The 12702-nt window shown below is 40.7% G+C and overlaps 1 pseudogene; it reads right to left on the bottom strand.

Moving 5' to 3' along the window:
• Positions 1-12702, bottom strand: part of LOC137613876 (uncharacterized) — a 40631-nt pseudogene that overhangs the window by 7133 nt on the left and 20796 nt on the right.

Below are 12702 nucleotides of genomic sequence, written 5' to 3'. Positions count from 1 at the left end.
AGCTGTGAGATGTATTTATGGAAGTTTGACTTAGTAGAACATCACTGAAAGCCTGAGTATGAAATGCACAGCCCGCCCATGATTACATATATATTATATAAAGGGAATGGTATTCTGAAAAAGCTGCCTTGGACTTAATGGATGAGAACTTACTAAACCAAAACTATGAAACAGAGATTAATAGACCACAATTACAGACCATCAACAGCGTGTGATGAGGCGTCTTTCATTTATCACAAATACACAGAGGTCGTCCTGGCAGCAGTGGGATTCAGCCAATGCCAACCCCTCAATGGTGGCTGATAGCAGAGTCAGCCCAGTATGTAAATGCTGAGGCGCTTGATTAAAGTGTGAGTCAAGACTGAGTTCAATAACAATCTGATTATGTTCCGTTTTACTGGGAATCTGTGAAGACGAGGAGTTCAGTGTTTTTTCCATTGAAGTACCTTCACACACTTCTCTGAAATAATAAATATCAATAACACAAACAGATCAAACCAGAAGAATACCCAGCCCTGATTGTTAATCAGGATTATGTTAATGCACAGCCTGCGCCCAACTCAGAATATGATTAGAAGGAGAGTTTGTTGAAGCGTTATGCACTAAAACAAGAACGTTTGCACCCTGCTTTGAGATTCAAGTATCTCAGATCAGTTGAGAACAACAAAGGAAGCAAAACAAATAAGAGAGCGACTGAGCTTCACGTCACTCGCTGCTCAGGGCGCTATCAGTGCACTATATCTTTACATATCAGATTTGTTTGCCAGTAAATTAAAGTAGTTGTTTGATACTATATACGTAGTCCTATTCCTGTGGTTCAAATGTCACTTATTAGCCTTCAGTGAATGATTTCATGCAGCATTTGTAGCATCCTCAGGCAAACAAAACCAACTTCAAGCTCATGGATAAGTAATGAAAGGAGAGTGAAATCTATGTCATAATTCTGTGGTGACGTTACAGCCGTTATTACCGTTTCCAGCTTGGAGCTAGACTTTGAGGTGGCAGCTGGCTTCCCCTTCTCCTTGGCTTTGGGTGCATTTGATTTGTGCTCATTCAGACCTTGTGTGCCAGGAGCACATGAACATTCTGAGTTCTCCAGTTGAAATTCTACATTTTGCAAACAGAGAATAGGTAAATTCCATTTGCATATCTATCTCCAAAGTTACATACTGACAAAACGACATTAAAGTGTGTAAAATACATCAAATACAAGTCAAATCTTGAATCGACCCAAGAGCTGTTGTATACAACCGTGTAAAATAAATATTTTCTTTGCCAAACGTGATATAGTCTGATCAATTAATTTGAGTTTTTAAGCAAGAGATGAAAACACCCGCATACACTAATTTCTGTGTGGGAGTGTGGCAACACAGCATGTGTTGTGTGACTGAATGTGTACTAGATGGCACTGTTGTACTTTATAGCTGAAATTTGCACACTCCCCCAGTTAAGATGCAGCATCAACCATAAGTCTCCCTTCTCAAACACTCAAACACTGAGAGCAATAATAATTCTTCAGGCAGCTGACATCCTGCCATTCTGTCTCAAGCATTAGTCCATGCCAGCTGAGATGATCTGATCTCAAGTCAGGCAAAAATGTTCAATATTCCTAATCAAAATAAATATATAATAATATGGAGTTAAAGATGCTGTCGGGCTCCAGCATGCACTCACAAAACTTAACCATGATGTATAAATGCTTTTGTTCGGTGAAATGTACCAACATCACTGTGGATGCTCAAGTGCCTATACTTTCTATCTCAGTAAATGTCAAGGATAATAACTATTGCTTTGTCTCCACCAGCTTCCATTCTGTGGTTTTAAGCAGAGATGTGTAAATGTGCATGCATTAAACATGCGCAGTCCAGTATTTTGACTGCAGCTTGTTAAACAGCTTGTTAAAGAGGTTTCAAAGCTTTCTGAGGCATGTCGTGCATGTGTATCCATGTAGCATGTAGAGAGCATGATCAAGGCCACAGCCTCACCGCTGAGACAGAGTTAAAGTGGGTGAAATTAATTCACTTGCCTGCTGAGATATTTCCCAGGGCACCGAGGGGCAAGAGCCAACTTCAACTTCCCTTTGACCCACTTACACAAGCTTATTGGAAAACCACAAAGGGTTTGTGTGGACAATGGTCATATATTCACATGGGCAAATCCAGGCAAAAAAAAGAACATGTTCACAACACACACACACACACACAGAGACTAGATGAACACACAGCATGTTTAAACCACAAGAAATGAACTGGTAACTAATGGCCGTTTCAGTCATAAATATTAAACAGAGGTTTATCTGCCTCCGAGTCAAAATACACACACACACACACACACACACACACACACACACACACACACACACACACACACACACACACACACACACACACACACACACCATTCGATACAATGTAATGCAAACTGAATGGGTAAATATGACAACTAGTTTTCCCTGACAGCAGGCTGGCCTCTCTCTTTAGGCAACCAAGCTACCCATGTAACTTGTCCTTCATATCCTAATCCGTTTAATTCATCCCTTCAGAATTTTTATGGGGCCATGGAAAGTTTCAAACCCTGATTTTCAAATCGATCCATTTTGTGCAGAATGCACAAGAAATCACCATCAGTGATCTGTAGAAGCAGCTGTATTCATTTGGCTTTCATTAGGCATGTGATGAACATACCTGGGTAGTGGAAGCAGAGAACAAACTGTCTGCCTTGGCCCTTGACACTGCCTACTGAGTATGTGCCACATGTCATACTGAACACAAACATAAAAAACAACAAACAAAAATAAACATGATGGCCATATTAGAAAATGTATTTCATTCAGAAGCCACAGCTCCAAGGATTAAGTGTTTGAATGTGAAAATATTAAAAAGAAGAAAATGCTTCCTGATCTATTCTAGAGTATTTTGGGGAATCTGTGTGATGTGTATGCACTTTAATTTATATGTTCACATCGTGTTGCTCTAATAAATTGACAAATGTGCATGTTATTGAGGGAAACAGAAAATGAAGAGTGCTGTCTCTAGTCTTTGGCTTGATGATATCATATAACTGTTAGCTGTGATGTTTGAGACTGTTGGAGAATGTGTATCTCTGGTTTCATTCATCTCCAAGCCTCTAAGTATATTGACAAAAGCCTGTTGAGATTCATCCAAACCCCAGCTCCTATAAAGCATCTCTGCCTGCACCACATACTGATGGTCCTGTGAGACACAGACGACAACAGTCAGTCCACACCATCTCTTCATACTGTAGCTGAAACACCATGTGATGGACGTGGAGTTTGACAACATGCAGTTCTAAGCTGTGATGGTGCTGATGTTTCTGAAAGATGATTGTCACAAAAAAAGACATGACATTGTTATATAAGGTGGGAAGGTCCTGTGTGTGGTTGGTGTGTGTGTACATGTATCACCAGTGTGGTTGTTCTTTCATGTGTTTACAAGCATGTTTGAATCCCAAAATGCTTCGCCACAGGAGCCTTTACTATTGATGCCCCATTACCCAGCATCAATATCTCTGGTGTGTGTCCCTCTGGAGCGAAGCAGCACTTTAATCACTGACCCCTGATCTTGATCAATGCTCTTAGTCCTGATCAAAAGTGTATAGTCTGACCTATAGCGGATCTGATCTGTGGGGTCTGACATGACCAGACTCATTAGTATTGATGTGGCTACACGCTGGGTTACTTTGATTAAAAGAAAAGATTGTGACACATGAATGTTGAGTCAAAACAAGCTAAAAAAAAAGACTTTTTAAAAGGCTGATTCCACTAAATGTTAGACAAATTGTACTGATTAATGAGGTGTAAACTTTTAGTTGAGGAAACAGTTGAATGACTGATAGTCATCATAGCTAAATAATCAGTTGATTTTCCACACATGTATTATTTACATACAGTATTCTCTATTACTGAACTATGGTAAAAGGTCGGCTAGTTAAGGTGCCTTCAAACAATCAACTGTCTCATAAATTATCCACAAATCACTGACAAGCACTGATAAGTCAGACCGTAACAACAGAACCACCCCTCCAGTTTCTGCCGCTCTCCTCTTGCGAATATTGTCTGTGTGAGAATGTGTGTGGGAGTACATGTGTGTATATGCATGCATGTGTGTGTATGTATGTGTGTGTATGTGTGTGTGTGTCTGCAGGAAAGGCGTTTTGTGTATCTGGCAGTGAAAAACTGATATTAACGCAGGCAGCCAGTAAGTGGGTGAGAAAGACAGAGAGGGAAAGTGAGAAGTGTGTGTGTGTGCGTGTGTGTGTGTGTGTGTGTGTGTGTGTGTGTGTGTGTGTGTGTGTGTGTGTGTGTGTGTGTGTGTGTGTGTGTGTGTGTGTGTGCGTGCGTGTGTGTGTGATCAGTAGAGTGTCTGAGCAATAACAGAAACGACACAGGCAATTGTCAGCGATACCGTCGTCTGTGGGAGGCAGTGACTGGCCAGACGAGGGGTGTCATTGTCCAGCTATGCCGTTCTCCTGGTCTCCCCCCTTGGACCTGTCCACCACCTTGTTCCCCTTGTCCTGGGAGGAGCCTGCCTTCTGTTTCAGATTCCTCTTATCAGTATAGCTTGGGGCTGTAAAAGAGAAGCAGATAGCGAACGAAGCGTGGTCAGCAATCTGTTCTTTCGTAGGTGATGGAGGCTGACTGAGACCACAGCATTTGAAAAAGAGGTTTTTGGAGGGCTACTGTATGAAGGACTTCTACTGTCTGCCTATTTTTTATTGTTAATCAAGGCTTCTTCAGTATTAGAGTTTCAATCAAATAAAAACTAATGGGAAACAAAAATTATCTAATATTATCTCACTAACAAGCTTTCTAGATATTTTTAGCGGTTTTTTTTAGAATATTGAAATATTCTTGGGATTTTTTTTCCGCTACACCAAAACAGTGGGACTTTGTTCAGGCTCAGAATGTAGAACAATATCATTTGAAAATGTAACCATGACATCTTCTGTCCCTATACAATATCTACTGCTACATAAAGGCAAAAAGACATGTTAAAAGAAAAAAATAAATCACAGCATTCTCTGCTCGCAGATACAAACACCCTGGCAGCAGCTTTTCCAGGTTCTATTTCTTCACTACAGTACAAGTAGAACAAATCAATAAACCTCAGGGTAGATGATGGTATCATGACATGTAGTGACCGTTCCTTACAAAAAGAGAAAATCAAGTACTTTAACCATCAAACCAAGAAATGGTACAATCAACTAATCCACAGTTTATGTCCAAATATTATGCATTATAATAATCATATAAATACTTAACCTGATACCCATCTATTCAGTTGATAAAAACAATCTATTTACTTTTAAACATTAGAGAAAAGTTTGTAGTTTAGCATATAATGGTTCATCTTGTACGAAGATATCAACCCTATGTCGTTGTCTATGATGTGCAGCAAACAGTTAGGAATCGGGGAACAGATCTTTGGTAACATACACACCTCAGGAACTTTGAATATCTCTCTTCACAAATAAATTAAGTGAAGCAAATAACAGGACTTCATTGACTGATTATTCCATCATTTCAAAAATATCTACCTTTACTGATATTTGCTAAACAAGCAGGAAAGAAAGAGCTGCATTCGTCTGTCCGAGGGACGCTGCCTGTTGTTTGTAAAAGATCAATTTGGTGTTTGGAGCCATACTGGATTTCTAAATTTAAATTGTTTAACCAAGGCAGCAACGAGACACCAAAGCACGACTGGACATTTGCAAGCTATGGTGCTCTTAAAAACTTTTAGGGACACCAGGGTGGATTTGCAGCTCAATGAACAGGTATTAAACCTCACAGAACTTCTTTCTTTTCTTGCTGAGCATGACACAGACCTACATTACCACTTGTCCACTAACAGAGTGTCAAAATACAAAATGACCTCATTCATGCTATTTGAGAAGTGATTGGAAAAGATCTCAAAACAGTTATTTAAAAATTGCTTTTTGTCGCTGCAAGGGTAGATGAGCCAACAGACGAAGGTAACGTCACACAGGTCGCACTTGTAATGGAATCAGGTGTCAGGGAGCATTTTGTCAAAATGGGAATGTAACTCATATTTGTGGCACAGTGTTGTGATGGGGTAGCAGTGAGTTGTTCTGTGACGTATTTGTGTGACCTCTATACAAGGTGTGGCCATGGGGTTATTCTGTGTGAGTGACAATTAAAGGAGTAGGGCTGATGCCTCTACAAAAGTACCGGTTTTTGTCCCATTTGAGAGAAGTTCTAACTGCCTCAGTTATCAAATGCTACATTGGTGGCAGCAGTGGGAGCCGCTTAGTCTTTTGGGGATGGATTTACGCAAGTTTGACTAAGTAGAACATCACTGAAGGCCTAGGTGTGAAATGCATGGCCCACCACTGCTGGGACGTCTTTGAGAGAACACAACTCTGGTGTCTTTGAATTATGAACTAAATCCAAACAAGACAGACGACAGTTGGGAAGTTGACAAGATGTACATCTCAGCATGACCTTGGACAGAAGAGGATACCCCAGTCAATCAAGAAAAAACACTTCCTCACAGGCCGACAATGCCCCTACTCCACCCTCTGTACACACAATGACCAAGCTCTTCATGCTCAAACACACACATACTTCTCCAGGCAGCGGGACATTTCGGCAGACGCTGCTAGCCGATTGGAACGAGGAGAGGATAAACAGCAGATGGTACCACTGGGAAAAGATGGAACGCAATGTGGAAAAAGCTCCCCGCCTGGCTACCACAGGCCACCGAACCCAGAAGAAGGAGCAGAATCTGGGCATGCAGTGCAACAGCAGGCTAAATGTACGCAGTATAAGATACATCACATTTACTCAGAAGTAGTTGGGGACCTCGTACTACCTGTGACAGTGGCGTTAGTGTAAACAGTAAATGAGGTACACAATGCAGACTGTTATGAATGATTACACTATTTATACACTATGTACACATTATTTATTCATTCAGAGTTATCAGGAATGTTTAAGCTTCGTTTACCGTAGCAACAGGGCAGCATGTTCCTCTGCATCCGCTTCAACCTTTGGCCACATGTCTGACAGGATCTTGGATGCACTGAGATTCTCCCGCTTGCCTGAATGACATGAACACACGCACACACATACACATTCACACACACACATATACACACACACACACACACACACACACACACACACACACACACACACACACACACACACATAAACACACTTCTCAACACCTGAAACTACATATTTCATTAAAGGTTGTGTTCTATCAGTGTTACATGTAAGGTGAGATGAAAAGTGTGTGTATGTGTGTGTGTGTGTGTGTGTGTGTGTGTGTGTGTGTGTGTGTGTGTGTGTGTGTGTGTGTGTGTGTGTGTGTGTGTGTCTGTGCCTGTGTCAATAAATGTAACTTTGTGCAAACAAGTGAGACAAATGCTCCAAAGAGACAGCTGCATGATGATAGACGTTTTCATGTCTAACATGAGGCATAGGTGTCCTCACATCCTCCCTCCACAGCTCTGCCTTTTCAAATGGCCAATTTTCTGAATTGATGCAGCCTCTGCAGCGAGCCCAGGCTGGCTATTGAGAGTTGAAGACCTATCATTTTTATGAATAACGAGAGTCAATATTCCCACAGAAAAAAAAGAGGCAGACAGGAAAGAGAAGGTGAGCATAAATGAGAAAAGAGCAATGAGAAGAGGACAGAAATGAGGGGTGAGTGTGGTTGGTGCAAAAGCAATATTGTCGGGGATGGAAGTCATCTATTTTCCTCCAAATGAGTGTTTTTTTTAAGTGTCGCTAAACAGGCATTACTTTTAAATATGACTGAGACTTTGTCATTACTGAAAGTGCCACTCAGAGAGCTGCATTTTGTGCTTTGACTTATTAATGAATACATTTTGAGAAAACTTGGCCATGACAGGCCAAATTCACACAAGTCAAAAAATAGAGCGTGAATACACAGTCTATCCATTCATGTGTGTGTGTGTGTGTGTGTGTGCGTGCGCGCGTGCACGTGTGTGTGTTTGCGTGTGCTAATGGTGCAATAGCAATACTTTTTAGCTGGGCGTGGGGACATAACGATGTGGATATTTTGGATGGTTGAAACACTTTTCAAAACCATAAAAATATTCAGAGCTCCACTACTACTGTTGTACATAATGGTTTTGTGAAAATTCCCCATTAATGAAGCATACCAGCATGTGTTTATCAGAGGGTAACAGGGTCACGCACTGTGCCTGGAGAAGATACAGGTAGTGCCAACTAATACAGAATGTTTTGCTAAAACAGCATGGCCGCCTCACGAGGAGATAATTACTTTACCCCTTGGAGAAAATAGGATATTAAAATCAAATTAACGACAAAGTGCCTGAAACAAACGCGGGAGCATCACTGGCCGCAAGACAGTACAAGAAAACAAAATGAAACATTATTTCATTTTAACACGGATGAGTAAACTTACAAATGATAGGCTCTAAAAGTTTCCCATTTCACTGTTTCCATGTCTTTTATTCTGTCTTTCACTCAATATTGAGTCAGTTAGATGTCGTTGCAGGAATGTGGTGTGTTCAAGTGTTTATGTTTCCTGTGTGTGTGTGTGTGTGTGTGTGTGTATCCCCTCTGAGGCCACCCCTCATCTGTCAGTGTGTATTACTAAGACTGACCATCTCATCAATACATATTTGTGCCGCCACTCGGAGGCTCAATACTTGTCATGAAGCTAAATCAAACGGAGAATGTAGGAAACAGATGGTGTCCTTTTTTAAAATGTGTGTTTAGTTTATGAAATATGTGTTTTTTCTGAAAATAAATTCTATAGTAATAATAACAATAACTGGAATGAAAACCACAGGTGTTGTGTTTTCGGTTTCTAAAGCATTGGTCTTTCAAAAGTATAATCAAGCAGAATTCATAATTGTTCAAATTCAAGTTAGTAAATATTTAAAACATTTCTCTCCGTTTCATCGGGGTACCTGGTTTGGTAGCTCGAAAGATCTTTCGCACCAAGCGCCCCTTAAACCCCGCCTGTAGTGTGGTGATTGCTGTGACCTGCTGGTCTGTTGGCTGCCTGTCTCTCCATTACTCTGGAGACTTTGTCAGCTTGTTCTCTGGAGAAGAACACAAACGTGTAGAATAACAGTGGAGGTGAGCTATGAAAATATGGTATCTCATTTAGAACTCAAATGCAATCATAGCGTATTATTAGCATTAAATTGCTCTGTGATTCAGAAAACATTATAGAAATTATATATAATGTAAATTACTACCATAAATGATTTGAAAATATTACTTTATATTAGAGCTGTGATATTCAATATGAGATGATTTATGCAGAAGCTGACAATGAGTACATACTCAGAGTTCATTTTACCTCAAGAACTACTGATGTAGCAGTGGTCCCCAACCTGTTTTGTTCCACAGACCAGTTTAACGTCAGACTATATTTTCACAGACCATCTTTTAAGGTGTGGCGGATAAATACAACAAAATAAAATGATGGACCAGTATAAAAGCTGGTATTTTGCAGCTTTTTTCTCTTCTGTCCCCTCACTGGCTCTTTTAACCTATGCAAAGAAAATTTCCAAAGATGTTTGTTTTTAGTTTGTTTACCCCTAAATTGAAACTCCAAGGTAGCTAATGTATTCTGTGATTGCGGCTGGAGTGGCCGCATTACGAAGATAATCATGTGACTGATGCGAGCATCTTGACAAGCGTCAAGTGACTCACAGACAGATGTGGAGGAGATAATCCAGTCATTTTCCAAAGACACCAAATCGTTCAGAATCAGATCATAAATGAAACCAAAAAAAAATTAAGTTCTGTATTCTTTCTCTGCAGCCTGGTACCAATTCACCTGCGGACCAGTACCAGTCCTTGGCCTGGGGGCTGGGAACCGCTGCTGTAGGTGGTCAACATGTAAAACACTGAAATGGCTCACTTGTAGGAGAGATATCTTTGTAGTCTGTGGTAAAAAGTGAAGGGTCTGCTGTGAGGGCCACCACAGGAAACTGCCAAATGTCTCACACAGCATGTGGTGAACTGCACTGTTAAACACCTACACACACACACACACACACAAATATTCTTTTGGTAACATTTACAATCAAATAAAGAGTTTTAATTACCTAAGGGGTTTTTTCTGTTTGGTTTTTTTTGGGGGGGGGGGGGGGGGTTCGTCTTGTCTGCATGTATTCTCATAGTTTTACACCATAAAAGGGGGTCAACCTTTTATGAGATCAATGCTCATTTTAGTCTTGCAGCAAAATCTTTTATATATTTTAATGCGTGCATGTGACCGTCACCACTCCTCTCTGGGAACTAAATTGTCAGTCTTTATTAGAATTTCCTATTGTGAGCCAGAGAGGGAAGCGCTCCACCTCTGTGCGTTAAGGGGGAAAGCAAAAGGAGACAGGGAGAGAAAACACAAACAAGGTAGTGGATAGACAGGCAGTACTGTTGGAGTGAAAAAGGTTTAGGCTGTTTTATCATATCTTAGAACTGAGACCTCAACACCAATGTTATAAAACACCAGATTAGTGGAGGTCCTGACAGTATAGAAAAGCTACCAGAGGAAACCAGTGGAGGAAGATGGAGGGCATAAGATTGTGATGTCTGAAGTGAGACTCATCACATTCTGATGGGACTCAATGGTTCTCAATAATTGGACTCGGCAGGAGCTGGTAAGCCCTGACCCAACATGCATGTGTGATGACACCAACACCCAGATAGGCTACCAGAACCCAACAGGGCCACGCTAGCTGACCACCCCCAACCCGGCAGCCAGGAGCATCCAGAAGCCATCACCCGAAGAGCCACCAGGGACACCGAGAACCACGTAGACCCAGGGACCCAGAGGAGGCAGCCCCCGCCACCACCAGGGCGCACGGGACAGGCCCTCGGGGCAACCTATATCTATACAGGTGAGTGTATGCAATGTCCTCTGTCATCATTGTTACATTTCATTGCTCAAAATACAGAAACTGGGGCAATAATGGAGTTTGATGATCTGTATGTGTAAATTTTAAAATTCAGTGTTATCTGATATCTGAATACATTTCAGTATTCCATACAGAAGAAAAAAAGCAGTTTTGTAAAAGCTGGAAGACACAGACTCCGATTAATACATTGTTAGCTTGCATCACCCTGTATCAGAGTTGCACAACTGTCTGAAAATAGTGCAGAGCCTTGGGTCAGGCACGGCTGATTATTGTCCAAAGTCACCGAAAAAGAATAAATTATTTAAATTGTAAACTCTCACAGGATAGCATAGCCCTGTGTCGTGGTGCATGCTCTTAATTAAGTCCAAATTTTGTATGTGTGTTACTAAATAAGTTAGTTTGAAATAAGGATTGAATCTAGATGCAGCAATTCAATTATCGATTCTCAGTCTCAATGAAATTAACTCATTAACGTTTCGCTGTCTGTACATCCCAACAACACACCACTAAAAAAAAACATTTAACATGCTACCTTGCAGTGTTGTACCAGGGTGATGTCGGAGTTCTGGGGGCAGTGAGCCTCTTCTAGTGATCTTCTTGGTGCTACCTGATCCTGCTCACCGCTAAATGCAGCCATCACTCTGGACAAGATATTCAATATAGACAAGGCCTTCTCAGTGAAAAGGGCACTTTCCTGTTCAAAATAGGAAAGCAGCAGGGAGGCATTCAAATTGGATTTAACGATGCAAATCAGACAGATTCAAGTTAAATAGAAGAACCACCAAAACATCCACGACACCCAAATAATTATGTGAGTTAGGGTTGCAGAAACTCTTGTATGAGTGTAGAAGCTGTACACAACTGTGATAGACAGATATGATAAAGACATTTCTTACTTTTTCTAATGTAAATACGCCAATTGTTTCTGAAATGAGAAAAAAAGATTCAGCACCAAAACCCTCAGCCTGAAGCAGATACACCACTTTACTTTTATGTTGTAATTTATAAAGTGAAGCTGGAATAAATCCATCAGAAAACTATTCAAAAATTTTGCAGCAATGACATTGTAACAAGGGTAATTTCTTCCTGTTACATTTTTCAGTATGTTCAGCAAAACTGAGTTCTGACTTTGCTTATTGTCCTGACTTAGGATAAGCAGGTTGTTTATTTACTCATATTATTTTAATAAACATTTGAAAAATAATTTGAATAATGTCCAGCCTTTGCAAGAGGTACTGACTCTCTGAGTGCTCTCTAATTTTTTCTTTTCAGTTTTATTTGCATATCTCACTCAGTACACAATCCACTTAGAAGCTTTGGTATGAGCAAGGAAGTGACTTGCAGACTGAGATGGGGAAGTAATTTGCAGATCTACACTTGTCTCTGGTATTTGTGCTGAAATGTAACTGTCTCAGTTGGAATGACAGAAGTATTTAGATGGCGTGGTACGTGCAAGGGTCATCCTGGCCATGTGTTTCAGACAAATACTTGTAAAGTGATATCTAAGGCCTCTGGTCACCTTTTCAAGATTTGACATAAGGGTTTCTTTGTCTGCAAACATGTGAATGTGGTAGCCCAGTGCTGCCTTTGTGTCAAAACACAACACATGACGCCTGGGAGACAAAGGAAATTCATCATTTTAACAACAGGAACAATTAATCAGGTTTCCTGCACAGGAAAAACAACAGCCAGTTTCTGCAGGGTCCAGAAAACGAAATGGTTATGATTAACCACCCCATTGCAATAGCAACATAGAACAAATTTTAAATATCGGGCAATGAATGAATG

Source organism: Antennarius striatus, chromosome 19, assembly GCF_040054535.1.
Source record: "Antennarius striatus isolate MH-2024 chromosome 19, ASM4005453v1, whole genome shotgun sequence".
Classification (NCBI taxonomy): Eukaryota; Metazoa; Chordata; class Actinopteri; order Lophiiformes; family Antennariidae; genus Antennarius; species Antennarius striatus.
This window is presented reverse-complemented; position numbering and strand designations above follow the sequence as displayed.